This window comes from Carcharodon carcharias, chromosome 31 (assembly GCF_017639515.1).
Source record: "Carcharodon carcharias isolate sCarCar2 chromosome 31, sCarCar2.pri, whole genome shotgun sequence".
NCBI classification, from domain to species: Eukaryota; Metazoa; Chordata; class Chondrichthyes; order Lamniformes; family Lamnidae; genus Carcharodon; species Carcharodon carcharias.
The window spans coordinates 19,426,715-19,453,602 of NC_054497.1; the positions used below are offsets into that span (position 1 = coordinate 19,426,715).

General features: G+C 45.6%; 1 protein-coding gene across 2 annotated transcripts in view; it reads right to left on the reverse strand.

Moving 5' to 3' along the window:
* LOC121271815 (suppressor of cytokine signaling 1-like) overlaps positions 1-26,082 on the reverse strand; it is a 47,493-nt gene extending 21,411 nt beyond the window's left edge. The window contains exon 1 of one of the 2 annotated variants that reach the window (XM_041178102.1): positions 25,760-26,082. The gene's annotated coding sequence lies outside the window, so the exon portion shown is untranslated. Of the gene's footprint in view, positions 1-24,995; positions 25,389-25,759 lie in introns of those variants that run through there. The other variant, XM_041178105.1, reaches the window with a different exon arrangement.
* Between the last annotated feature and the right edge of the window lie 806 nt (positions 26,083-26,888).

Sequence of the window (26,888 nt, forward strand, 5' to 3'; positions counted from 1 at the left end):
CCCACTGGTTGGGTCTGTGCATGCATGTTGCCCCTCCCAGGCTAGCAGCTTATGGTGTAACCCACACCAGGTTCAAGAAAACACCCGCATTGAGAGTCTACATCCCTTGCTCGAGCCTCTCTGATGTAGAGAGCCACGTTGTGGTTAGATAAAGGTTCTCTTTCAAATGGACCCTCAGGAAACGAGAGCAAAGGCCTAGATCTTGCATGTCTAGGTCTTGGCCCAATTCATGGAAGGCACCAGAAGGTCTATTGATTTTTTTTAGTTTTCAATGCCCACTATTCACCCTCTTGCATGTAAAGATCCCACCGTACTCTTTTGAAAAGAGCAGGCAAGTTCTGTCGAGTGTCTTAGGCAAAATCTGTCCCCCAAACATCAGTAAAACAGATCTCATTGTTGTTTGTGGAACCTTGCTGTGCACCAATTGTCTACCACATTTCCTACATTAGAGCAGTTAGCAAACATTTCCGATGTACCTCATTGGCTAGAAATTACATTGTGACATCCTAAGGTTGTGAAAGGCATTATATAAAAATGTATCTCTCTTTTTACAGGTGTGCTCTCACTGCACCATGTTCTCAAATAACTCCAATATCTACCACTAGGATTGTTTGGGAGGTCTGGTGGCACAGTGGTAGCATCCCTATCTCTGGGCCATAAGATCCAGGTTCAAGTCCCACTTGTTGGCCATGCAAGTTGTGTTCATAATGTGGCCAGTCAAGTTGGTTATCAGCCTGCAAATCCCTCCACCTGATGGCAGGTGGTAAGTGTGGGAGAGTTTTCTGGTCAGCTATACTACAGAAGACAATGGACCAATCCAATGGAAGTCCATGGTCAACAATGCCCTCTTAGGGTATAGTACCTGGAGGAGGAGGAGGACCTTATCAACCAACTGCTGGAAACTTTGCACCTACAGTTGAAATATCTTTGTGTTGGACTTTGAATTCATTGCTTCCAGTTATTCATTGCAGGCCATCACCAGTAAGAGACCTATAACTTCACTTGGCCGTTCTCCCATTCAAAATGCTTCTTCCAAGTTTGGAAGGGGGACATTTATAATTGTACTGCAGGGTGTTTTCACAATTCAATAGGGCACTGAAAACTTTACACCCTTTCTACTTCACTTGCACCAGTTTAATAATTTTCCAGTTAGCACAATGGAGGCAAAAATCACAGAAACACACAAGAATAGATCCCATCGGTCATGCATTCTTTAACAGACACTGTATGATTTGCTCTGTCATGTACTTTATCAACTTTGGTAACAATTCTGCTTGATCCAAGCTAAATATTGCAGACTACCAACAAAATGTTGCAAACCTAACATGGCTCAATTGCATTCCACTGGTGACACTTGCACAGCACGGCAGCATTGGGGCTAAAGCGAATATTTGACCACTTCTATTTCTGCCCACCCTTCCACCCCACAAGGGTCGATGATGGGGGAACAGTTCCAGAAATTGGCAAAGAAATTGATCAAAGAGAAAGCAAAGAGAGAACGTCTGTGCGAGGTGCAAGACAAGACTGAGGCCAAAGAATTGGACACAGGTCACACAAAAGTATGCATCACAACTGCACAATGAATAAGGCTGAAATATCTCATGGCAACTTGGAAAATAGAGAATTGAGAATAACGCACTAATCGCACTCAACATCAGTACAACGTAATGAAGCAAATAAAGGCAATCAAATGTTAAAGTGTGCAGCCAGAATAGTGGAGTACAAGCCTGTAGAGCTAATGCTAAGACTTTAGAGAGCAAAATGAAATGAGGTGAAAGTTTCCGTAGTCCCAGAGGACCATAGCCCGCCCTCTCAGCAGTGAGTTCAACCCGAGGGTCACCCCACCTCAGGCGAAGGGGCGAGGCTGAGAAGGCGGGGCCTTCTTTGATGACCTCAGTCGGCACGGGAGCTGACCCCGCGCTGTTGGCGTCACTCTGCGTCACAAAGCAGCCATCCAGCAGCCAACTGAGCCAACTGACCCCCTGCATTAGGGAGGCTACTGCTGGTGCAGCATGGTCATGGTATGACCGAAACAAAAAGGCGACACAGGAGAGAAAGACGGCTCTGCCAATTGGGAGGAGAGCCAATCATGATGGAGGATTGGAGAAGATCAAATTCTAAAATATGGCAGGAGGGCAATTAAGGGGGAGCCTCATTGTAGTGTATCAAATACTAAAATGACAGTGTTAGGATAAACCCAGAATATTATTTTAGACTACATTCAGAAAGTAGAACCAGAGCAGGTAAACTTGGTGAAAAGTAAATTTAAACACACAGATTAAGAAGAATTGTTTTACGCCAAGCATGAGACAAATTTGAAATATTCCACCAGGCGGGATCACAGATTATTTCAAACTGGAGTTGGCTACTAAGGCCTGGGAGCTAGGACACTACATGCAGAGCTCCGATGAGCCAAGTGGCTTTCTCAGCATGAATTCTTACAGTGCTCTTTTAGCTGACTGCTGAACTCCGCCAAGTGTCCACTCTTCATAGAGGTTCAACCAAGTGACCAATCTTCAGTGAGTGGCCTAGCAGGGCAGCTGTACAGCCCACCCAAAGAGCCAATGAAAGGTGATGTGACAGGTGAACTCTTGATACAAGCAAATGTTAAATTTCCACCTCTTTGCTGATTATACCCAGGCTGAGCCTCTGATAAAAACAAAAAAACTGTGGATGCTGGAAATCCAAAACAAAAACAGAATTACCTGGAAAAACTCAGCAGGTCTGGCAGCATCGGCGGAGTCGGATTGTGGGGTTCAAATAGCCTATTGCCTTTGGCAAAGCTATTCTCACCCAATGTCCATATTAGAGATACTTCCCACAAGGACACATGATGGGACAGCAATGATAGCTGATCTTTCTCCTTCCTAGCCATAGGGTGCACAGGTCAACTGCCTGCCTTTGTTAATTATACATTAATGTTTAATTGTATGCAGGTGGAGGGCGTTAGTCAGGGTTTCACTTGAGCACATTATAAAGAAACACTTGTCCCTTTAAGGGCTGTCAATTTGTTTAAGTTGTCGATTGGCTTATTTTGGGTTTAAAAGAGTATAAAGAGGCACTTTAGGCGGCTGCGCCTCAAGTTTTGTTTGCGCTTCAACCCCACACTCCTGATCTTTGACCACCCAGTGTGGGAGCAGGGTGGGGGACCTCCTTATGAGCTTGCTCAAGATGGCCATTAACAAGTCCAGGCCGCAGGCCTGGTTCAGGGGGCGGTTCAGCCCCGACTGACTGCCCCTCTTCCGCGGAACATTTGCTGCCAGCTGTCCCTGGAGAGGTGTCTGCCACTATGCTTGCGGCCTTCCACAGCCAGTGGACACTGCAGGGGCTGGAGTACCTCATCAGCCCTGGAAACAACATTTTAATTTAAGTAGTTTCCTTTAAAGTTTTGTCTTTGTTGTTGCAGTGCCCCTTTAAAGGGCTGTTAATTAGTTAAGTTGTTCATTTGTTTAATTGTTCTACTCAAAAGAGTATGAGGAGACTGTGGTGTTGTGGAGTTAAGAGGTGTTCACTTGTAATGATTCACTCTGCAAATAAACATTAGACTGAGTAAAGACTGGCTTGGTCGTTCACTGACTGCTTTGTGGAATAGAACACCTGGGTTCAGCTAACCCAGCACCAACCAGGAACGGAGACTGGGACGTGCTGGGCAGCAGAGCTCAGCATCATAACAGGAGCTGCGTTTACCCCCTGAACCACCAAGGCAGCTGCCATCTCCTGTCTCTGTCACATACTTTATTCAGCTCCTTTTCAAAGGGTAGTCTGAAACTTGATTCCCTAAAACCTCATAGTTGCAGTGTCAACTGAAACTTTCGAGACAGAGAGCAATAGACAATTGTTAGGCAAAGCTAACAAAGGATGATGGAGCCAAGTTAGAACAATAGAGTTGAGATACAAATATGTCATGAGCTCACTGAATAGAAAATTAGTCTCTTCCTGTTTCTATATCCCTATATTGAAACGATATGAGAGTTAGACACCACTGCACTGTGCTGGCTATTCCCAATCAGGCAGCAATGATTCCCATGTAGAATGGACAGCCAAGGTTGCTAGGGAACCAGCAGGGTCGAAGTTCACTTTCTGTACAGTTTTTCTCACTTGGTGTCTTTTTTTTTGCAGTACTGTGTACAGTGTTAGTCTCCTTATTTAAGGAAGGATGTCAATGCATTGAAAGCAGTTCAGAGAAGGTTTACCAGACTGATACCTGGAACGGGCGGGTTGTCTTATAAGGAAAGGTTGGACAGGTTAGGCTTGTATCTGCTGGAGTTTAGAAGATTAAGAGGCAACTTGATTGAAACATATAAGATCCTGAGGGGTCTTGACAAGGTGGATGTGGAGAGGGTGTTTCCTCTTGTGGGAGAATTTAAAACTCGGGGTCACTGTTTAAAAATAAGGGGTCAGCCATTTAGGACAGAGATGAGGAGAAATATTTTTCTCTCAGGGGGTCGTGAGTCTCTGGAACTCTCTTCCTCAAAAGGCGGTGGAAGCAGAGTTTTCGGCTATTTTTAAGGCAGAGCTAGGTAGATTCTTGATTAACAAGGGGGTGAAAGGTTATCAGGGGGTAGGCGGGAACGCAGAGTTGAGGTTACAATCAGATCAGCCATGATCTTATCGTATGCAGCAGCAGGCTCAAGGGACCGAGTGGCCTACTCCTCCTCCTAATTCATAGGTTCATGAGTTTTTCCCTCCTCCCAGTTACAGGTTTCAAGAGATTTTGCTTCCTTTTTCCTGGCAGCTCCATTAGTGCCACAGGCATAATTCCCAATGGGAATGCCCCACCTTGGCTTTCTGGTGAAGACAGGTAAGGGAACGATTCCACACAGGTCAGGGGGTGGGGGGAAGGGGTCGGGGGGAGGGGGGAGGGGGAGGGGGAGTGGGGGAGGGGGAGTGGGAGTAGGGGAGGGGGTTCTGTCACTGGACTAGTAATCCAGAGGCCCAGGCTAATGTTCTGGGGATATGGGTTCAAATCCCACCAAGACAGCTGGTGGAATTTAAATTCAATTAATGGTATGGAATTAAAAGCTGATCTCAGTCATGGTGACCGCGAAACCATTGTTGATTGTTGTAATAACTGGTTCACTAATGTCCTTTAAGGAAGGAAATCTGCCTGGAAGGAAATCCTTACCTGGCGTGGCCTACATGTGACACTAGATCCACAGCAATGTAGCTGACTCTGAAGTGGCCTAACAAGCCACTAAGACGTGTCAAACCTCTACCTGATATGTAACAATGCACAAGTGCTACCTGGCCTGCTGAGTGTCTCCAGCACATTCTGTTTTTTTTTCAAATTTCCAACGTCAGCACCATTTCTCAGACAGGGTTTAAATATCGATCTGGCACAAAGATTTCAATTCGGCTAAAGTTTGGGTCTTGTATGCAGTTTTGGTCATCTCATTATCGGAATGCTTTGGTGTCGATCGAGAATCTGCAGCTTAGATTCACTAGGATATTGCCAGGGGTGAAAGTTTATGGTAATAAAGAAAAGGACTTGCCAGTGCATTGGGTTCCTTCAGAACAAACACCCCAGAAGGCTGTAAGAGGCTGCTTTCAGGTGGGAGACCTACCAGCAAGACAGAGTTAACAAGAAATTCTGGCCCATCATCATTTTCTATGTTCAGCGTCTTTTGTCTATTGAAAACACAACAATGGAGTCAAAAAACACAAACGCCAACCTGTAAAATCAAGTAGAGGATGTGCATATTGGAGACATTCACAAATATGCCTTTTTACTTTTCTTTGGTATCTAATGTGAATAGTCATTTAGTAGTACAACGCTTGGCAGTTAACTGCCAGTCACCATCTCTGGTGCATTCTCCACGGCAAGGAATCTACCAATCAGAGTCCACTTGCCAACTAATCTTCACTCTCTTCAAATACAATACAAATTGTTGTTTTCCCCTTATATGGGTATTCTTGCGCAGTGTCCTGTTGAGTGCAAGACAAAAAGCTTTGACATGTCTCTTTTTCAGCAGTATAATGTGAAGCTGGAGTCAAGTGAGTAAGTATCAGGATCAACCATACCTCCTGCCCTCCACTATATGGTAAGAGGTGGCACTTCGCTAATGCAGGGGAGAGGTTGATGAAATCGCATTTGAGGTGGCTGGGGGAGGTGGGGTTCGATGGTATCGTGTACTGAGATTCATCGCAGTTTGAGAGACAATGGCTGGGGGGAAGGTGGGGGGAGAGGAAATATGAAAAACCAACCTGTTTCCTGTGACCCCATCACTTTGAGGTTGGGCTGGAGAAGGGGAAAGAAATGAGCACAGGCCCCTGCGGGTGCTTCACTGAGATAAATGTACTAAGGCACACAACACCGGAGATACAGCCGTCCAGTACCAGACAGTGGCCTGACCGGCTAAAAAGCAGACTCTCCAGTATAAAACTGGATGCCTGGCCACACTAGAGTTTCCTGATCTTAGCCAGGAGTTGGCTTCAGTATCTTTGGCCTGACCTGGGGCGGAGGAGAGATGATACCTGCCCGGGTTCCTATCCACTGATCACGATTCAGTGAGCAATACTGAAAAGCACAGACGTATGATGTCAGTTGAATGATGGGCTTTGATTTCTTCCACAGTCGACACTCGCTGTCTGGTTTTATGCATAAAGACCGGTTCCTTTGGGCAAATATGCTGGAGGAAGGCGTGTCCGTGGAACTGTACCACAGCAAGAAGAAAAGCACTGGTGAAGAATGTCACCCCAGTTCTGAGCAGCGCTGGGTCAGGCAGTGAGATGCTGAGTAAAGATCTGCTAAACTAGAGCTACAGTATAGTTCCACTACACCCCAGCAAGAGCAGACTTCAGAAAAACACCCCATTCCTGATACTTACTCGCTTGACTCCAGCTTCACATTATACTGCTGAAAAAGAGACATGTCAAAGCTTTTTGTCTTGCACTCATCAGAACACTGCGCAAGAATACCCATATAAGGGGTAAACACCAATATTTACTGAATGAGAAGAGACTGCAGATTGGTTGGCAAGTAGACTCGGATTGGTAGATTCCTTGCCGTGGAGAATGCACCAGAGATGGCTACTGACAGTTAATTGCCAAGCATTATACTACCACATGACTATTCATGTTTTATATGAAGAAACGTGAAAAGGCATAGTTGTGAATGTCTCCAATATGCACATCCTCTACCAGATTTTACAGGTTGGCGTTTATGTTTTCGACTCCAGTGTTGTGTTTTCATTAATTAGCCTAGTATTTTCTGAACAAAGCTAGATTAAGACAACTATACATCAACTGAGAACTGCATCCGGACCCAATTCCCATAACTGCTTTTCTACCGTACTCTGTGCCTCAGCGACATACTTTACAATTTATAAGGGGCAAACTGCACACAGCCACCATGCGTAGAACATATTGGATTCATTTTCATTAATTTTGAAATGTCACTAACTTGAAAAGCTGCACATATTGTATTAATCACTTACTCTCCTAAACTGCTCATTCCTCCTTTGGTGTTTGGCAACCTCACAAAGTCTTATCGTCCTGAGCTTCCCATCCCCATCGTTTTCAAAATCATAATCACGCACCACGACAATGGAGAAAGGAGGGACTGGAGTGTGAAACATGGCAGACAGAAAACGAACTCACAACACTGAAAGGAACACATGTCCTGCTAGGAAATCTTCCTGTAGATGCTAAAGGCAAAGAGCTTTCTACTGAATTGCTCCATGACCCAGAAGTTATAAAATCCTGGATGCTTACACTCTGACCCCTCGGGTCATTGTTCATTCCCTGTTTCACCCTTGACCCCTGAACTAGTCAGTGCCTTCAGCAAAGGCCGAAGACTGGAAGAAAAGTAAAACACCGTAAGGATTGGACAAAGGGCACAATTTATATGTTTGAACATGTGATAATCAGGACAGCGTTTAAGGGCAGTACAACACCCAAAGCTGCCTCCCTAGCACACATTGACAGCCGAGTCTAGGTCCTTCTTGTCTGTCTAGCTACGTTGGGCAAATGTTCGGCTTTTATTGAGCCTGACACTAAATCTTCTTCCTCCTCCTCTTCATCTTCTGCCTAACAGCAGATGAGCGTGAAGAAGCAAGAATGCTTGCTCTCCTGGGGATGAGCATGTGTATACATCAACTGATAATCAGCAGTAGCACTGAGGATTACAGAGCAGCAGACTTCAATCCCAAGTCTGTGCGCTAAGGTGGCTTATCTCATTCATAATGACAGCAGAATCACTGCAATAGCAAATAGGGGCAGGAGTAGGCCATTCAGCCCCTCAAGCCTACTCTGCCATTCGATTATCAAATGGTGGAGCAGGCTCAAAGGACTGAATGGCCTACTTCTGCTCTTAATTCTAATGTATGTATTAGATCATGTCTAATCTATGCCATAAATCCCTATTCCCGCTTTTGATCCATAATCCCGATAACCTTCCCTAACAAAAATCTACCGGTCTTGAAATCTCCAGTTGACCCAGCACCCACAGTCATTTCCACTAGCCTCTGTATGAATGGCATAAGGTCTCATTTGAAGATTATGCCCATGGTTCTAGATCCCCCCTCCCACTCGAAGAAAAGATTTTCCTATGGATACTCTATCTAATCCTTTTCACATTTTCAACACCTCCATTAGATCACCTCTTAATCTTCTACACTCAAGCCAAATTTATGCAGCCTGACCCAATTCAAACCTTGGTATCAGCTTGGAAGGCCTCCTGCCCATAATCACTATCCATAGGGCCATTCCTGGGAACTGACTGGGCACATTTCAGGCAAAGGAAGGATCAAGATCAGGGCTAATACCCCTCCCTCCGTGCCCCGCCCCCCTCCCCATCACCGCAAGCATCAGGTCCGTTTACTCTCTCAGTCTAGAATAATATGCCTTACAAACCAGATGGGTCTGAGGCCTGTTTCCTAATCTGTGCTGAGTTTCCTGCCCACAGTACAGACCAGAGAACTAGCTGATTAACAAATGGGCCTCGGTCCTATTTTTTTTAAAAAAAAGAACCACACACAAAAAGGCTTCGGAAAGCTTTGTTGCACAAACACTGTTTAGTCCTTGAAATGCCAAAAAAAATGTTATTGGACTAGTGTGGCCCCAGGCTAGTTCTTCCTGAAAGGGAACGTTCCGAAAGCTCGAAGGGCGAGTGAGTCTGTGAAAGAAAAACATTCTGCACTCGTGCCACTGTTATCTCATCTACAGTTCTAGTAAATGCACTGGTATCTTACTGATCAACCTTTCATTTATTAGATAATCTCCCAGTCTCTCCTCTCAGCAAAGGGTTACGCCATTCTCAGAACACAGACACTCAATGTGCGAAATGAAGTGCACGCGCAAAGATACAGCACGTCAAAGAAGGCAGCACTGATACCTTTGACCCTGTTCCTAAACAGCAACAGATCACTTTACACAACCTTTAGCATAATTAAAAACATCCCACGGTGATTCACAGGAGCGTCACAAAGCAAAATCTGACAGGGAGGGCGAGATACGGCGCTCGTTGGTGCGCCCGACCCGAACGAGCATAAAGTCTCGCGCCATGACGTCTGCGCTCACCCTCCTCTCTCTCCCCTCCACTCCACCACCCCCCCCACCCCAAACCAGGCAGCGTTGAGCGCTGCAGCGTGCCTTACACGCTGGGTGGGCATTAACTGGCCCGATCGCGGGCAGCGGGCATTTCCGCAGCCACTCCTGGGCCCACCCGACGAGGGCAAAATTCTGCCCTAAGTCGTGTAATGCAATATTACAGCGGGCGGCCAAAAACTCGGGTCAAAGAGGCAAGTTTTAAGAATCGCCTTAAAGGAGGCATGAGAGTGAGATAGAGGGGGCCATTCCAGAGAGGTTAGGGCCTAGATAAGCGAAGTTACGGCCACCAACGGTTAAACAATTAAAATCTGGGATGTTCAAGGCAACAGATAGGTGAGCGTAGCTGTCTCGGTAGAGGAGGGGGGGTGGCGGTTTCGGGGAGTGGTTTGTGGGACAGGAATACATTCCCGAGGCAGGGAGGAGCGAGACAATGGTCAGGCTGGAAAACGAGGATGAGGACATTAAAATCAAGGCGTTTCTTAACCGGGAGCCCATGTAGGTCAGTGAGCACAGGGACGCTGGGTGAACAGCTATGTTATGGCATTGGCTGCACAATTTTTCAATGATTTCACCTTTACGGACACCAGTTAAAGGGCACTGGGATGCTTTTGTCTTGAGCAGGTTGTGTTTTTTGCTGCGGAGGTGCTGCTGGGTTAGAGAGATCGAGACTCTCGACGTCTGCCCAGCAGAGCTCCTATCCAAACACCTAACACCCATACTGAATCAGTCTGTGCACTTTTTTAAAAAAAAAAATCGCAGGCTTTAATGTGTTGAAATCAGGCAAATTAACATCAGGGTTAAAGGAAAGCTTGAATTTATATAGCACCTTTCACATCCTCATGACACCCCAAAGCACCTGGCAGCCAATCAAGTACTTTTGAACAACAGTTACTATGGTGACGCGAGTAAATGATGCGCATAAACCGGCTCCAACAAGATTCCACAAACAGCAATGAGATCATTCCCGGTTAATCTGTTTTACTGGTGCTGGTTGAGTGATAAATGTTGGCCAGGGTATCAGGAGAGCTCCCCTCTCATCAAATAGCATCGTGGAATCTTTTATATCCACCAGTGCTCACAATATCACAGTATCTTTACAGTGCAGGAGGAGGCCATTTGGCCCATCAAGTGTGTACTGGCTCTCTGAAAGAGCTTTCCACCTAGTCCCACTCCCCTGCCTTATCCCCATAACCTTGCACATTCTCTCTTTTCAGGTAGCAATCTAATTCCCTTTTGAATGCCCTGATCGAACTTGCCTCCACCACCCTCTCAGGGAGTTTGTTCCAGACTCCAATGACCCTCTAGGGTGAAAAATGTTTTCCTCACTTCACATTTACTCCTTTTGCCAATTATTTTGAATCTGTGCCCTCTAGTTCTTGTTGCTTTCTTGAGTGGGAACAGTTTCTCACTATTTACCCTGTCCATACCCCTCAGGATCTTGAATACCTTGATCAAGTCTCCTCTCAGCCTTCTTTTCTCCAAGGAAAACAGTCCCGACTTGTCCAATCTATCCTCATAGCTGCAGTTCTTCATCCCGGGAATCATTCGTGTGAATCTTCACTGTACTTTCTCCAATGCCTTCATATCCTCCCTCAAGTATGGTGCCCAGCACTGGACGCAGCACTCCAGATGAGGCCTAACTAGTGTCTTATACAAGTGCAATATGACCTCCTCACTCTTGTGCTCAATGCCCCTATTAATAAAGCCTTAGATACTATATGCTCTCTCAACATGCCCTGGCACCTTCAATAACCTATGTACGTACACACCAAGGTCCCTCTGTTCCTGCACCTCCTTCAGAGGCTCTCCCTTTATTTTATACTGTCCCACCATATCTTTCCTGCCAAAATGAATCACCTCACATTTCTCTGCATTGAACCTCATCTGCCACTTGTCTGCCAAATCCACCAACACGTCCATGTCCTTTTGAAGTCAAGACTACCCTCATCAGAGTTGACAACATTTCCAATCTTCATGTCATCTGCAAATTTTGAAATCATTCCCTGCACACCACAGTCTAGGTTATTAACATATATCAGGAAGAGCAAGGGTCCCAACACTGAACCCTGAGAAACTCCACTACAGACCTTACTCCAATCTGAAAAACAACCATTTATCACTGCTCTCCTATCACTTCCTGTCACTCAGCCAACTTCCTATCCAAGTGCCTACTTTCTCTTTTACTCCATGACCTAGAATTTTGCTCACAAGTTTGTTGTGTGGTATTGTATCAAACACCTTTTGAAAATCCATTTACACCACATCAACAGTGTTTCCTTTATCAAACTTCTCTGCTACCTCCTCAAAAAACTCCAGCAAGTTAGTTAAACAAGGTTTTCCCTTGATGAGCCCATGCTGGCTTCCCTGAATTATCCTGCACTTGTCTTTATTATTGATTTTATCCTGTATTATAGTTTCCAGAAGTTTCCCTACCCACTGAGGTCAAACTGACTGGCCTATAGTTGCCAACTTTATCCTTGCACCAACTTTTTGAACATGAGTGTAACATTCGCTGTTCTCCAGTCCTCTGGCACCTCCCCTGTGTCTAAGGAAGACTGGGAGATTATCACTAGTGCCTCTGCAATTTCCACTCACTTCCCTCAGTACCCTTGAACAGAACCTTGGGTTTAACAGTCCATCTGAAAGCAGCACTCCCTCAGTACTCCAGTTAGTAGTGCCAGTTTAGAGTAGGTGCCCAAGAACCCAGAGCCCTCCAACTGAAACAAACTACCACCCAGAAGGGAAAAAAACAATAAAAGCTGGGAAATAAGAATACTGGTCCGAACTGGTATTGTATACCTTAAAATGGAACACCAGTAAAAACTGGGAAATAAGAGTACTGGTCTGAACTGGTCCTGTATACCTTAAAATGGAACACCAGTAAAAACTGGGAAATAAGAGTACTGGTCCAAACTGGTCTTGTATACTTTAAAATGGAACACCAGTAAAAACCGGGAAATAAGAGTACTGGTCCGAACTGGTCTTGTATACCTTAAAATGGAACACCAGTAAAACTGGGAAATAAGAGCACTGGTCTTGTATACCTTAAAATGGAACACCAGTAAAACTGGGAAATAAGAGCACTGGTCTTGTATACCTTAAAATGGAACACCAGTAAAACTGCGAAATAAGAGTACTGGTCCGAACTGGTCTTGTATACCTTAAAATGGAACACCATTAAAAAACTGCGAAATAAGAGTACTGGTCCGAACTGGTCTTGTATACCTTAAAATGGAACACCATTAAAAAACTTCGAAATAAGAGTACTGGTCCGAACTGGTCTTGTATACCTTAAAATGGAACACCAGTAAAACTGCGAAATAAGATACTGGTCCAAACTGTTTCTTTTCCTTCTGGCCAATTAAAGCATTCACAATTGAACAGCGCCAGTTGAAAGATATAATGTTTTTGTGGCTATGCATCAAACACATCCAACCATTTCTCATGTTTTTTTTTCAACATTACACGACGAGACTGGTGAAGCTGCTTATTCACGTGAGTGCATTAGCGATGTGGTACCAGTCCCACTTACACTAGAGTGGATTGTACAAAACTAGCACTAACTGAAAAACAAAGGTATACTCTTGCAGTTTGACCTCCACAATTAAGAGTTTCCATTTCCGGGAACCTGACAACTGAAGACAACTGCTAAGGTAAAAGAGACAGGGAGGGTTGAGAGAGGGGTTTTCACTGGTTTTAGTAAAACTGACAGGCGGTTCCAATTGAGGGCAGCTGAAATGTACTGGCACCAACTCAGCAGCTGGGACTCCCGATGAGTCCGGTAGAACTAGCAGTTATTTGGCTGCCTCCAGTCGGATCCAGCCGAGGCCGGTTCAAACCAGTTCCTGCCCGTTCAGCCTTGAAACGGTCCAAGCTGGTTTTTCCTTAATGGGGTCAGCAAACGGAGTCACGTGCGGAATGAAGTCCAACTAAATGCAGTGGAAATTTTAATCTTTATTGGTGATTGAGGCAACATGAAAGTCCCAAATTGAAAGGTAGGTTTAGGAGCGCCCAGACTTGGTGCCAGAGTCTGGGAAGTATCAAAAAGCGACAAGAAGCATCCAGTGTCAGTAACTCAGTCTAAATGTGAGTGGGTGTGAGCACAAAAGTGTCACCATCTGAGCGTCACAGCAGTGACTCTGACCAAAATTACCCACACAAGTTCAGAAAAAAAACTGCAGTTTCAATTAATTCTAAGAATAGCATGAACTCTGAAGCTGCTTTCAGGTCTTGTGAGTCCCTCTGAATTCAGGCGTACGCTGTCAGAGTTTGCAGATCATTGATTTTTTTTTTGCATGGCTTCTGCAAGGGAAGGGTTGGGTGAATAAGACGGGGGGAGTGAGATGGGGTGGGGTGGAGGGGGGGGTGTTGGAGAACCAGTTTGCAATGGCATTTGGATCTTGCACGGTGCAGAGGGCAGTGAAACTATTCCTAGCCATGGGGGTCAGAATTTCACACGGCCTAATATTTTACTACAAGGGTGAGAAACAGAGCCAGTCATTAACACTGAGGTAAAAATAAAAATACCTGGAAAAACTCAGCAGGTCTGGCAGCATCTGCGGAGAGGAACACAGTTAACGTTTTGAATCCATATGACTCTTCAACAGAACCAAGGAAAAATAGAAAAGAGGTGAAATATAAGCTGGTTTAAGGGGAGGGGTGTAGAGCTGGATAGAGGGCCAGTGATAGGTGGAGATAAACAAAAGATGTCATAGACAAAAGGATAAGGAGGTGTTGAAGGTGGTGATATTATCTAAGGAATGTGCTAATTAAGGGTAGAAAGCAGGACAAGCAAGGTACAGATAGCCCTAGTGGGGGTGGGGTGGGGTGAAGGGAAGGGATCGAAATAGGCTAAAAGGTAGAGGTAAAACAATGGATGGAAATACATTTAAAAATAATGGAAACAGGTGGGTAAAGAAAAATCTATATAAATTATTGGAAAAAAAAGGGGGGGATTGGAAAGGGGGTGGGGATGGAGGAGAGAGTTCATGATCTAAAATTGTTGAATTCAATATTCAGTCCAAAAGCCTGTAAAGTGCCTAGTCAGAAGATGAGGTGCTGTTCCTCCAGTTTGCGTTGAGCTTCACTGAAACAATGCTGCAGGCCAAGGACGGACATGTGGGCATGAGAGCAGGGTGGAGTGTTGAAATGGCAAGCGACAGGGAGGTCTGGGTCATGCTTGCGGACTGACCAAAGGTGTTCCGCAAAGCGGTCACCCAGTCTGCGTTTGGTCTCTCCAATGTAGAGGAAACTGCATTGGGAACAACGAAAACAGTAGACTAAATTGAGGGAAGTGCGGAATGCCGCCGGGGGGGGGGTGAAGGGAAGATGTGTTTGGTGGTGGCATCATGCTGGAGTTGGTGGAAATGGCGGAGGATGATCCTTTGAATGCGGAGGCTGGTGGGGTGATAAGTGAGGACAAGGGGGACCCTATCATGGTTCTGGGAGAGAGAGGAAGGTGTGAGGGTGGATGCGCGGGAGATGGGCCGGACACAGTTGAGGGCCCTGTCAACCACCGTGGGTGGAAAACCTCGGTTAAGGAAGAAGGAAGACATGTCAGAGGAACTGTTTTTGAAAGTGGCATCATCAGAACAGATGCGACGGAGGTGAAGGAACTGAGAGAATGGGATGGAGTCCTTACAGGAAGCGGGGTGTGAGGAGCTGTAGTTAAGGTAGCTGTGGGAGTCGGCAGGCTTGTAATGGATATTGGTGGACAGTCTATCACCAGAAATTGAGAGAGAGGTCCAGGAAGGGAAGGGAAGTGTCAGAGAAGGACCATGTGAAAATGATTAACACCGAGGTAGTGGCTCATGCTGGTGAACAGAGTCATAGATATCACAGGACAGAGAAACACCTTCAATCTGGTGATCAAAGGAAGAACAATAATACAACACAACACGACCTTGCAAAATCACTCCTTCCCTGCCCCTCCCCTATTCCAAAATTAGCTCATGTTCCCAGAGGTGAAAGGACTTGGCTCCAACACCATGACACTTAAGACTGCCCCTCCTTCCAAAACCAGATCTTTAACCCTCCAACACCCCCCTCCCCACCCCGTACAATGGGTCCTCCAGCCCCTGCACCCCCTGAATATAGTGTGAATTAAGTGACTAATCAAACAAGCCCAGCGTGGTTAATAAGGCCGAGTGAGAGTGTTTCCAATAACAACCGGAGGGCTCTGCGATAAGCCTAGCTCTCACCCGAGTCAGAAGGCTGTGGGTTCAAATCCCACTCCAAGGCTTTAGCACACACAAAGATGAGTCTCCCCTAAGCTCCTGTCATACCTGTTGCCGGAAAGTTGCCATGGAAACTCTTATTTACCCAGATAAATTGCTCTGATGTAGTCATGGTACAGGTGTGCGAGAGCGTTTCCTAACAAGCCTGGCATTTTAGTCTCTTACACATGCATTATTGTTAGAGGTAGCATCCTCCCTTGCTGGAGCCTACATCTGGCATCCTTTTAATGACAGAGATCCCATGGCACTGGTTAGGAAGCAGGGAGCCCTCGCAATGCTCTGGGATTCATCCCTCCCGTAACCAACACCACAGCAACAGATGATCTCCTTCAATACTATTTTTAAGCTGCTGTATTGCCGCACAAGATGTTTTAATGGAGCTTATCTGCAGTGCAGGAGCAGCAGTAACCAGTGGATAAAGATGTTAATGTAATTGACAGGGGGAAGACAAGGAGAATATTTTTTATTTAGCCAGTTATGATGAGCTGGAAACCACTGCCTGAAAGGATGATGGAAACAGAGTCAGCAGTAAGTTTCAAAAGGGAAGTGAATGTATACTTGCAGAGGTAAAGATGCAGAAGACAGCAGGACAGTGGGTCACATTGGAAACCACTTTCAGATTACTTAGTGTCCTCCTCCTGGGTTGCTTCTTTTATTCGTTCATGGGATGTGGGCTTTGCTGGCTAGGCCAGCATTTATTGCACATCCCTAATTGCCCCTTGAGAAGGTGGTGGTGAGCTGCCTGCTTGACCTGCTGCAGTCCGTGTGGTGTAGGTACACCCACAGTGCTTTTAGGGAGGGAGCTCCAGGATTTTGACCCAGTGACAGTGAAGGAACGGCGATATATTTCCAAGTCAGGATGGTGAATGGCTTGGAGGGGGAACTTGCAGGTGGCAGTGTTCCCATCTGTCTGCTCCCCAAGCCCTTCCAGATGGTAATGGTTGTGAGTTTGGAAGGTGCTGTCAAAGGAGCTTTGGTGAGTTTCTGCAGTGCATCTTGTAGATGTACACACACTGCTGCTACTGTGCGTCGGTGGTAGAAGGAGCGAATGTTTGTATGAGCGTGCACGTCATCAAGACAAATATGGAGGCAAAATTTCATCTTGGGGCTCCAGCACAAAATGTGAGAGATATTGCATTTGGCCATTACACCCTCCCTCCCATTACTGAGAGCAAAAGCAAAACTAGCAATTAGGTGGGGTGCATAACGAGTGACCGGTGCACTAACCCTCAAAACTAATCTTCATCCTACACACGGATGCTCAGCATCAGCGGGTGCTCTTGTTCTGTTCTGTCTCTGAATGGCATAGAATGGGGAGACTCTGAGGCAAAGCTCAAACACCTCTAACCAGGGAAAGGGGGGAAAATATACTGTACAAACCTAACCTTCAAGGGAGGAGGGGAGAAAACCCAGGCAGGAGACGCAGAGCAGAGCTATAATTTACAGGCTTTTCCACATGAAAACATCTGGTTTAAAAACATCTTGTCTTCTTGGATTGGTTCCACTTTCTTTAGCAACAACAGAAATTCCTGATAATATCAAGAATCCTTCTCAACAATTGTTTCTTCAGCCAAAAGCTCACGTAAACAGAGATTAAGTTACATTTCTTAGAAATGTATGTGTTATACCAGTTTAACAATAAAATACAACATAAAAATAAATATTTTTAAATTATTCATTCAGGGAATGTGGTTGTCACTGGTTGGGCCATTGTCCCTCCCTCATAAGAGTCAACTGCATTGCTGTGGGTGTGGAGTCACATGCAGGTAAGGAACAGCAGATTTCCTTCCCTAAAGGACATTAATGGACCAGATGGGTTTTTACAACAATCGGCAATGGTTTCCTGGTCATTATCAGAGTTATAATTTCAGGTTTTTTTTTAACTGCCATGGTGGGATTCAAACCTGGGTCCCCAAAGCATAAACCTGGATCTCTGGATTACTAGTCCAGCAACAATACCACTACGCCCACACCCCCCACTAATAATTTGGCAGGCATTTAGCTGGTAGATTTTGGTGGGGGTTGTCCGGTACAGTTTGGCAGGGGTTGGCTGGTAGAGTTTGACTTGTTTCCTGGTACATTCCAGCTGGTTCCCTGGTGCATTTTGACAGGTTTCCTCCATTTTTGCAGGTTACTGGAGTGTATTATGGATGCCTCCGTTAGATGCTGTACAATGGCAGCCCTGGTCTGTTACTGAAATGTAGCTTACTCTACAATTAATTACAAAAGCTAATTTTAATGGTGTTGCTTTCAAATAATCTAGGTCTGCAGCACAGTTGGGCTGTTTAGCTGCTGAAATGGAAGTGTATTTAACGTGGTGTGTCCCTTTAAGGGCAATGCTCCAATCCTCTCTGTGGAAAAATGGCTTAAAAAGTAAAGCCTAAATAGGAATCACGTTGGAAGATAATTGGTGTGGAAAGCTTTTGCAAATTGGGCAGCTGCATGTAAATCCAGTGAGGTCAGATTACCAAGAGCACAATAACCAGCAAGAAATTACTGGCTTTCTTTCCCTTTCTTTAAAAAAATACTTTTTGCCACTTTGAGATCTTATCGATAATAAAGTCAGTGGAAAGGCCGGCCACAGATGTTGCTGGTGGGGCTTCTAAGGTGGATGTGTTCCGTCAAGGTCACTAGTCAAATATTCCCTATGGGCTAGCCTTTTACGTGGAAAAATCTTAACTATTGTTAGCTGCTTATAAACTAAGGTTAGGTAACAGTTGTACATGAACATTACGGGCTGCAGGTCAGAGGGATTCAGCATTCACTACGTGCTTTCTCTCTAACTTTCTTTTTTAAAACAAATAGTTCATTCAACTTCTATAAAAATGTCTAAATTTGATGGATAGCTGTGTGATATAACAGTGCACCTTTTTTTGCAAACAATTTGATAGGATTCAAGGGGTTGACATCTGATTGATGATTTATGGATGTAATCTCTCACTCATAAACTTCTCTTCCTCCCTAGCTATCGCAACCTTTATGTGCCCCTCTGTTTCATTGTCAGTGTTACCGTCACTAGTCCTCTGGTGTCCCCTCTTTTTCGATTCCTCGAAGGTGCTGACCGAAGTTGGAAGCATTTTCATAAGCACCAGTGACCGTGCAGCACTCTCCGAGTTCCACCATTACCAGGCCCTTCTCTCTGGCCAAACTGACAGCCAAGAGAGTCAAATAACACATCCATTACAAGTGTACCACAAACCATATTGCATTGATGCAAGGGTATTAAAGCTCTGAAAACTGCAGTGTGTGCATGATCAGAAACCCCCCCCCCTCTTGTTTCATTCTGTAGGAATAGTGTGCCTCACAGTAAGCTCGTGTACACTAAGGCATTATACAGACTTAATAAAATTCCACTGGTGACCATGACAATGATCATCAACGGTTGTAAAGGCCCATCTGGTTCACTAATATCCTCGAGGGAGGGGAATCTGCTGTCCTTACCTGGTCTGGCCTACATGTGACTCCAGACCCACAGCAATGTGGCTGACTCTTAACTGCCCTCTGAAATGGTCTAGCAAGCCGATCAGTTCAAGGGCAATTAGGGATGGGCAACAAATGCTGGCCTAGCCAGCGACACCCACCCGTGAAGGAATGGAGTAAAAAATGATTACTTTGGTATCAAATTTGACATCCTTACTACTCTGAGTAAAGAGGTTTCTCCTGAACTTCATGTTAGATTTATTAATGGCTGTCTTACATTTATGGTCCTTAGTTTTGGACACCTTCACAAGCTTAAACATCCTCTCTATTTCTGTCTTATCTAATCCCTTCATCATTTTAAGGGCCGCCGACAGGTCACCTCTCAGCATCCACTTTCACTAGTGAGGTGAGGGAGTTGGACAGAAGTGCTGCTGGACTCGGTGCCATTGACAGTAAGGGAATGAATACCATCAACAAAATGGTCATGTCACTAGCCTACTAATGCAGAGAATGTAAATCCTATCCCACCATGGTACTTTGAGAACTTGAATTCAGTTTAAAAACAAATTGAGAAATAAAGAGCTGGCAGCAGTAAAATGTGATCATGAAGCTGACAGATTGCTATTCAAACTCAACTGTTCACTATTGCCATTTAGAGGGCAAAATCTACTAAAGGGTGATCTTGATCATACGAATTCCAATGCAGCACATCTTCAAGCTTCAATTGCCCTACCAACACAGTTCTCCAGGTTGAGGTTGAACACACGTGCACAGTGCAGCTACTGAATGCAAACCGTCAACCTGGCTCAACTCCAAGATTCCAACTCATAAAAATCAATAACCTAGACATTGAGTTGTTCTTCTCAGGGCGAAGCTTCCCAAAAACAAGGGCAGGTCAGAGGCCAGGAGTCGTCTGACGAGTAACCCACCTCCTGACTCCCTAAAGCCCCTCACAATCTACAAAGCACAAGTCAGGAGTGTGATGGAATACTCCCCGCTTGCCTGGATGAGTGCAGCTCCAACAACACTCAAGAAGCTTGACACCATCCAGGACAAAGCAGCCCACTTGATGGCACCACATCCACAAACATTCACTCCCTCCACCACCGGCGCACAATAGCAGCAGTGTGTCCCAAATACAAGATGCTTGCAAGAATTCTCCAAGGCTCCTTCAACAGCACCTTCCAAACCCATGACCACTACCAGGACAAGAGCAGCAGATAGACAGGAAAAACCACCACCTGGAAGTTACCCTCCAAGTCACTCACCACCCTGACTTGGAAATATATCACTGTTCCTTCACTGTCGCTGGGTCAAAATCCTGGAACTCCCTCCCTAACCGCACTGTGGGTGTACCTACACCACATGGACTGCAGCAGTTCGAAGGCAGCTCACCACCACCTTCTCAAGGGCAATTAGCGATGGGCAATAAATATTGGCCTAGCCAGTGAAACCCACATCCCGTGAATGTATGAAAGGAAACACTCAAATTGCCTTCATTTAGCCCTGAAGTCGAAACTTGGGATGAGAGCCAGAAAACAGTAAACATTTCCCTCCTCTGGTTGCCTTGGACTAATTGCACCTTGGAACAAACTGTTCCAGCTTCAAAATTCCTTTAGGAATGTGAAAACTTATCTTGCAGGTCTGCTTAACACAGCTCCATCAAAACTCAGACAGAAACACAGGGATCACTCACTAGTCACATCAATCCATTCTGTGTCATTGGGATTTGACTGGTGAGTAGTCAAGCCACCATCACTCAAGAAGAACAAACAACTTCATCTCCTCCGACTGGCATCATTCCTTTGCTGAGTCTCAGAGGGTAAAAATTTCTTATTATAATAATGGATTTTCATTGAAGTGAGGAATGTCAGTATTGGAACATGGAACCTTTCCCACTCTTTGTCCCCAGTGGCAATATTTATTTTCACAGTTTCACTCTCTATTAAGCATGCCGGCTTGTACTGTGGTACACATCCACTGTCAGACCTTGTGTATTTCTTCCAAGTGACTGATATTCTCCCAAGTGACATATATAAGTGTGTCCATTCATTGACCATTAACCAGGAGGACATCATAATGGGGTCTACTTCTGATAGCTACACATGAGCCAGGATCATTGAATAGCAAACCAGGAACAGCAATTCCGGTGGTTTCCATAACCCACAACAACATGGGGCAGTTGTAGACTTGAAATCGAACATAAGACCACCTTCTGGGAATGAAACCGAGGATTGTCTGATCATTGTGGCCCAGTGACAGCATTAAACGCTCTCAGGTCAGGGCGAGGAACCCTTTCACTGTCAAGATATCCAACCAACTTTGAGTTTTATAAGGTAAATGATTAACTTTGCCAAGCTTTTACTTGTGCTAGACGGTGCATCCTGGGATACAGAGCTGGAGCAGACTGCAAGGTCACGGGGAGGATATGATGATACAGAGAGGGATCTGCAACTTATTGAACTGTGGACCGAGAACCAGGGAGGACTGAGTGCAAAGGATATGAACATGCGAAGAAGGAGCAGGAATAGGCCACTCGGCCCCTCGAACCTGTTCTGCCATTTAATGATTTAATGGCTGATCGGATAGTAAGCTCAAATCTGCATCCTGCCTACCCCTGAAAACTTATCACCCCCTTTCTTTCCAAGAACCTATCCACCTCTGCCTTAAAAACATTCAAAGACTCTGCTTCCACCTCCTTTTCAGGAAGAGTTGCAAAGGCTCATGACCCTGTGAGAAAAAAAATTTCACCTCATCTCCATTTTAAATGGGCGACCCCTTATTTTTAAAAAGTGACCCCTGGTTCTAGATTCTCCCACAAGAGGAAACATCTTCTCCACATCCCACCCTGTCAGGACCCCTCAGTTTCTTAAAGGTTTCAATCAAAGCCACCACTCTTACTCTTCCAAACCTCCAGCGGATTTCCTGAAAACCTGGACACCAGCAGAGCCGTGCTGGGCACGTTGGAGTTTTTATAGGGTAGAGCTGGAGAAGAGGACGAGGGAGAAGTAAGAACAGAAAAGATACAAGCCCAATGAACCCCTTTGAAATTACAGCTATTTGCAGCAGATCAGGGCCAGGTCTGTGCATCACCAAAGCAGCAAGATCAGAGGCATACTCATGGGTTAATGTGATGTGTGGCATCGGGTAACTGCATTTCTTTAGCTTATTGCACCCATTTATTTGCCTACACCCCCTTGTGGTCAGGCCAGGTCAAAACACAGCAAACAATCAGGGAAAATGCAGGAGAACAGCAAAGTTGGACCGGTGTTATTTGGCAACAGGTGGTCCTCACAGTGAGGTAGTTGAATCAATAGTTACCGGTTTACTAGGTGGTTCAGGTTAAATCATGCCAAATCATCCCTCTCTCAGGCCACTTGATGCCTGCAAACCTGAAGGGCAAACAACTGGCTCTCAACTGAACTCATATCAATTTTTACACATCTATGATCCCATGAGTTCCTGGAACTCAAAGAGTTGTTTACATTATGAGTGCAGTTCATGGAACAAGACCCACATGTTTGAACTTGGCTGTGCTCCCAAAATCTTCTGTAGGCTTCCAGGTTTATTCCCTGATCTATTAGCCAATCATAGGCATGTAGCAATTAGTTCCAGCTCCCTGTACTGGCGAAGGATCAGCCAAAAGGTTCGCAGAGCTCTTGGCCAGCTCGTGACCCTTACTTGAAGTTGTGTGTGTGTACATGTGAGCACTACCCAAGTCATGGTGGCCTCCTGGCTTGTGTATCAAGTAGCCTGTGTATCTTTACTGTGCAGGATCACAGGTGAAGAATCACCACTCAGAAAGTACTCGAGGGCTACTTGGAGACTGGTTCAGATCAGCACCTCAGGAGAAAGGAAAATACCAGATACATCAGCATATCGAGTAGTGGAGCCACACAGTCCGGGTACCTGATCATCATAGACTTGGGGGGAAAAAAAGCTCTAGATCCAGATCAAACAAGTTAAGACAAAACCAAAAAGATGCTGGAAAAACTCAGCAGGTCTGACAGCATCGGTGGAGAGAAAGACAGAGTTAACGGTTCGAGTCCGTACGTCTCTTCAAGGGCCATACGGACTCAAAACGTTAACTCTGTCTTCCTCTCCACCGATGCTGTCAGACCTGCTGAGTTTTTCCAGCATTTTTTGTTTTTGTTTCAGATTTCCAGCATCCGCAGCATTTTGCCTTTATCCAATAAGTTGGGAATCATTTTGACATTGGGTGCAAAGTGGGTGATATCAGACATGTACAACCATCCCAATTTCCATTTCCATTGAAAGCTGACACATTAACTGATGTAATTGCTGGGACCGAATTGTCTCTGAACATTCTCAACAAAGAAATTCCGTTCAGGCACTGTGAGAGAATTAATTATTTTGCCCACAATGCTAATTAACGACTCTATCACCCCTCACGTCCTAAGCATACTCTGACATTACTGCTTCAAAGCAGCACACCGGGACCTGCGGCAAGAAAGTCCATTCAAACAGAGAGAAACAGCCACAGTAACTGGGGACACACAACAAAATTATCTCGCCCTTCAGGGTTTTCTCTAGAGACTTTCTAAATCTATTAACGGCCAGACTGCTAGTGCTCTCCCAAACTGACAGTCCACTCACCCTCCATTGTAAGAGACTGCATAAGGAGCTCTTACTAAAAGGTTTTAGGATGTAGACTTTCATCCTATGATGCCCAGACCCCCAGCAGTCCACAAGGGCAAGAGGAATCTGTATGTTTGTCCTCAAGAGTCTTTGCTTTTTCTGTATCTGTTGATTTACTGGGCAATTTTCCCATTGCTGTATGAAAATAAAAATCATTTTCTGTTGTACAATTTTTCTTCTGGTCCTTTGGAAATTAAGAGAAGGGCTGGGGTGCCTAGGATCATGCCAGTTTTGTTTTCTCACGGGGGCCCCCAGGAATGCATCAGTGTTCGCAGGAAGCCCTTCAGAGAGTGCCAATGTTGGCAGGGAGTTCTACCGAATGTGTTACTGTTTACAGAAGAATCTCTGGAGTGAGGGAGTCCCAGGGGCATGTCAGTGTTTACAAGGGGCGCCAAGGGTATGACAATGTTTTCAGGGGGTCCTTGGAGTGTTTGAAAATAGTTTCGGAACAGAGAAGTCCAAGAACATCTATTCTCGACAAATAGTTTTCGTTCACACATAAAACTTCACTGCACCACCAGGGGCTAAAGCTTATATATAAATAGAGGCATACAGTACAAAAGCAAAGAAGTTATGATGAAAATTCAACCTCAACTGGAGTATTGTGTCCAATTCTGGGCGCCACACTTTAGGAAGCATGTGAAGACATTAGAGAGGGTGCAGAAAAGATTCACTAGAATGGCTCCAGGGATGAAGAACGTCAGTTGCGTGGATAGATTGGAGAAGCTGGGGCTGTTCTGCTTGGAGGAGAGAGGTTGAGAGGCGATTTGATGGAGTTCAAAAGCATGAGGGGCCTGGACAGTGTAGATAGGGAGCAACTTCCCATTGGCAGAAGGGTGGAGAACCAGACTGATGGTGCCTGGCCAAAGAACCAAAGGCGACGAGAGGTTAGGATCTGGAATGCACTGCCTGAGAGTGGCGGAAGCAGATTCAATCATCATTTTCACAAGGGAATTGGATAAGCATCCAAAGAGAAAAATAATAAACCACGTGGCATGGGGGAAAAGGCTGTAGGAGTGGACCTAACTTAGTTGCCCTTGCAGAGAGCCAGCACAAGCGGGATGGGCCGAATGGCCTCCTTCTGTGCGGCGACTGTTCTAGGAAAACGGTGGAAATGCGCAGAATACATACCAGCATCCAAAAACAGGAACGAAGGGGTTAACATTTCAGTCGGAAACCCTTTGCCAGGCTTGGAGACTGGAAGGTCACTACTTTGTCCAGTCCTGCTCCACAGTGAGGATTCACACATCGTCCACCTTCTGATGAAAGGGAGACCCCCTGTAAAACGTGCCTCCCGACCTCTCTCCGGCTCTGATGGGGAAGAGTCACAGTGGACTCGAAACGTTAACTCTGCTTCCCTCTCCACCCAGGCAGCCACCAGACCTGCTGAGTTTTGTCCAGCATTTTCTGTGGGGGCTCTCTCTCTAGAAAACATCAGCCTGTTCCCCCCATTTGCCTTTGCTGAGTGTCTGTCGCCAAGCATTTGATGTGTAACTTGTTCATCTGCTCCACTGCAGCTACAGAACAGTATTTTTGAGTGTGAGTGAGTGTGTGTGTGTCCCCCTCCTCCTTAGTTCCGTGGGCGTCTTGAGAAGAAACGCGAGAGTACATTGTTCAATTCCCAATCCTGAGAGCCGCAACGTTATCTCCAAGTGCCTCATGAGGCTCAGGCTGCCTTTCAGCAGGCTCTGAATTTATTGCAGTTTAAAAAAAAGCACCAAATTAAATTCTAGAATTGTTTCGCCAGAGTGGGACCATAATAGTGACAATTTCCAAAACAAGAAAGAAGCTGGAACAGACTATTTTGGGGAAAAGAAAGTTTTTGAAATAATGTATATATATATATATGTATATAAATATAGGTATATATAAAACAATAGGAAACAGTTACTCACTCCGCTCATGAACGCATGTTTTGCTCCTCTCTCACAGAGTCCCTGTGTGGGTTGAGTGTACCGGCGAAGCTAGCGCCCCGCCGATATTGGGGGGGTGGGGTGGGGGGTCATTGGAGTGCTGGAAGATCTGCAGGTAGTGCCACTGCGGCCAGTCCAGGGGGCAATCGGCTGCTGGCGACGCGCTGGGTAGACGCAGCATTGCCCCTTGTGTGTCTCCGCCTGACAAACGCTGGAGCCCCGGGCGGCTGGGCTGGGCTGAGCCAAGCCAGGCTCAGCCTCTCTCGGACACCACCACCACCACCCCTCCTCCTCCTCCTGCCCACCTCCCTCCTGGTGTCAGCTCCTGGCTGGAGAGCTGCCCAAGTGTCAGCTCCAAGCGCCGCCCCTGAGCTGTCCCTCATTTCGCAGAAACCCCCAACGCGCGGAATCTTTCCAGGAAATTTCAAACCTGGTTTCACTTTCATACACGTCACTCGCGGTGTGTGTGTGTGTGTGTTTTTTTCTTTTAAAAAAATGAACCCTTCAGCCCACAGAGGTTTCACTGTAGACACTCGGTGCAGGAAAAGAGGAAACATTTGGAGTTGAAAAGTATCCAGTAAAACTTGTCCCGAACTCGTCCCGTGTTATCTCCTTTCCTTTATTCTTTCTCACGGAATATTGGACATCACCGGCATGGCCAGGGGTGTTAATGGTGCTGGAATTAGAAGGCAGGGAGGGGTAGGGGTGTCCAGTGCAGGGATTAGAAGATGGGACGGGGTCAGAGGTTGGCAAACCATTAACAACCCCCTTTGTCCTTTTGTTCATGACATCTTTGTCAATCTTAGCCCCCAGCTATGGCTGGCCTTCTGTCCAGCTTCACCTGCTCCACCCCCTCAAACAGCATGAATTTCATCACATTTCGACTTCTCTTTAGCTCTGAAGAATAGTCAAGCGGACACAAAATGTTAACTCTGTCTTTCTCTCCACAGATGCTGTAAGACCGGCTGAGTTTTTCCTGCATTTGTCACCATTACTGAGACTAGCTTTTCAATTCCAGATTTATTAACTGAATTTAAATTCCACCAGCTGCCATGGTTGGGATTTGAACCCATGATCCCCCAGAGAATTAAGCCAAGCCTCTGGATTACAA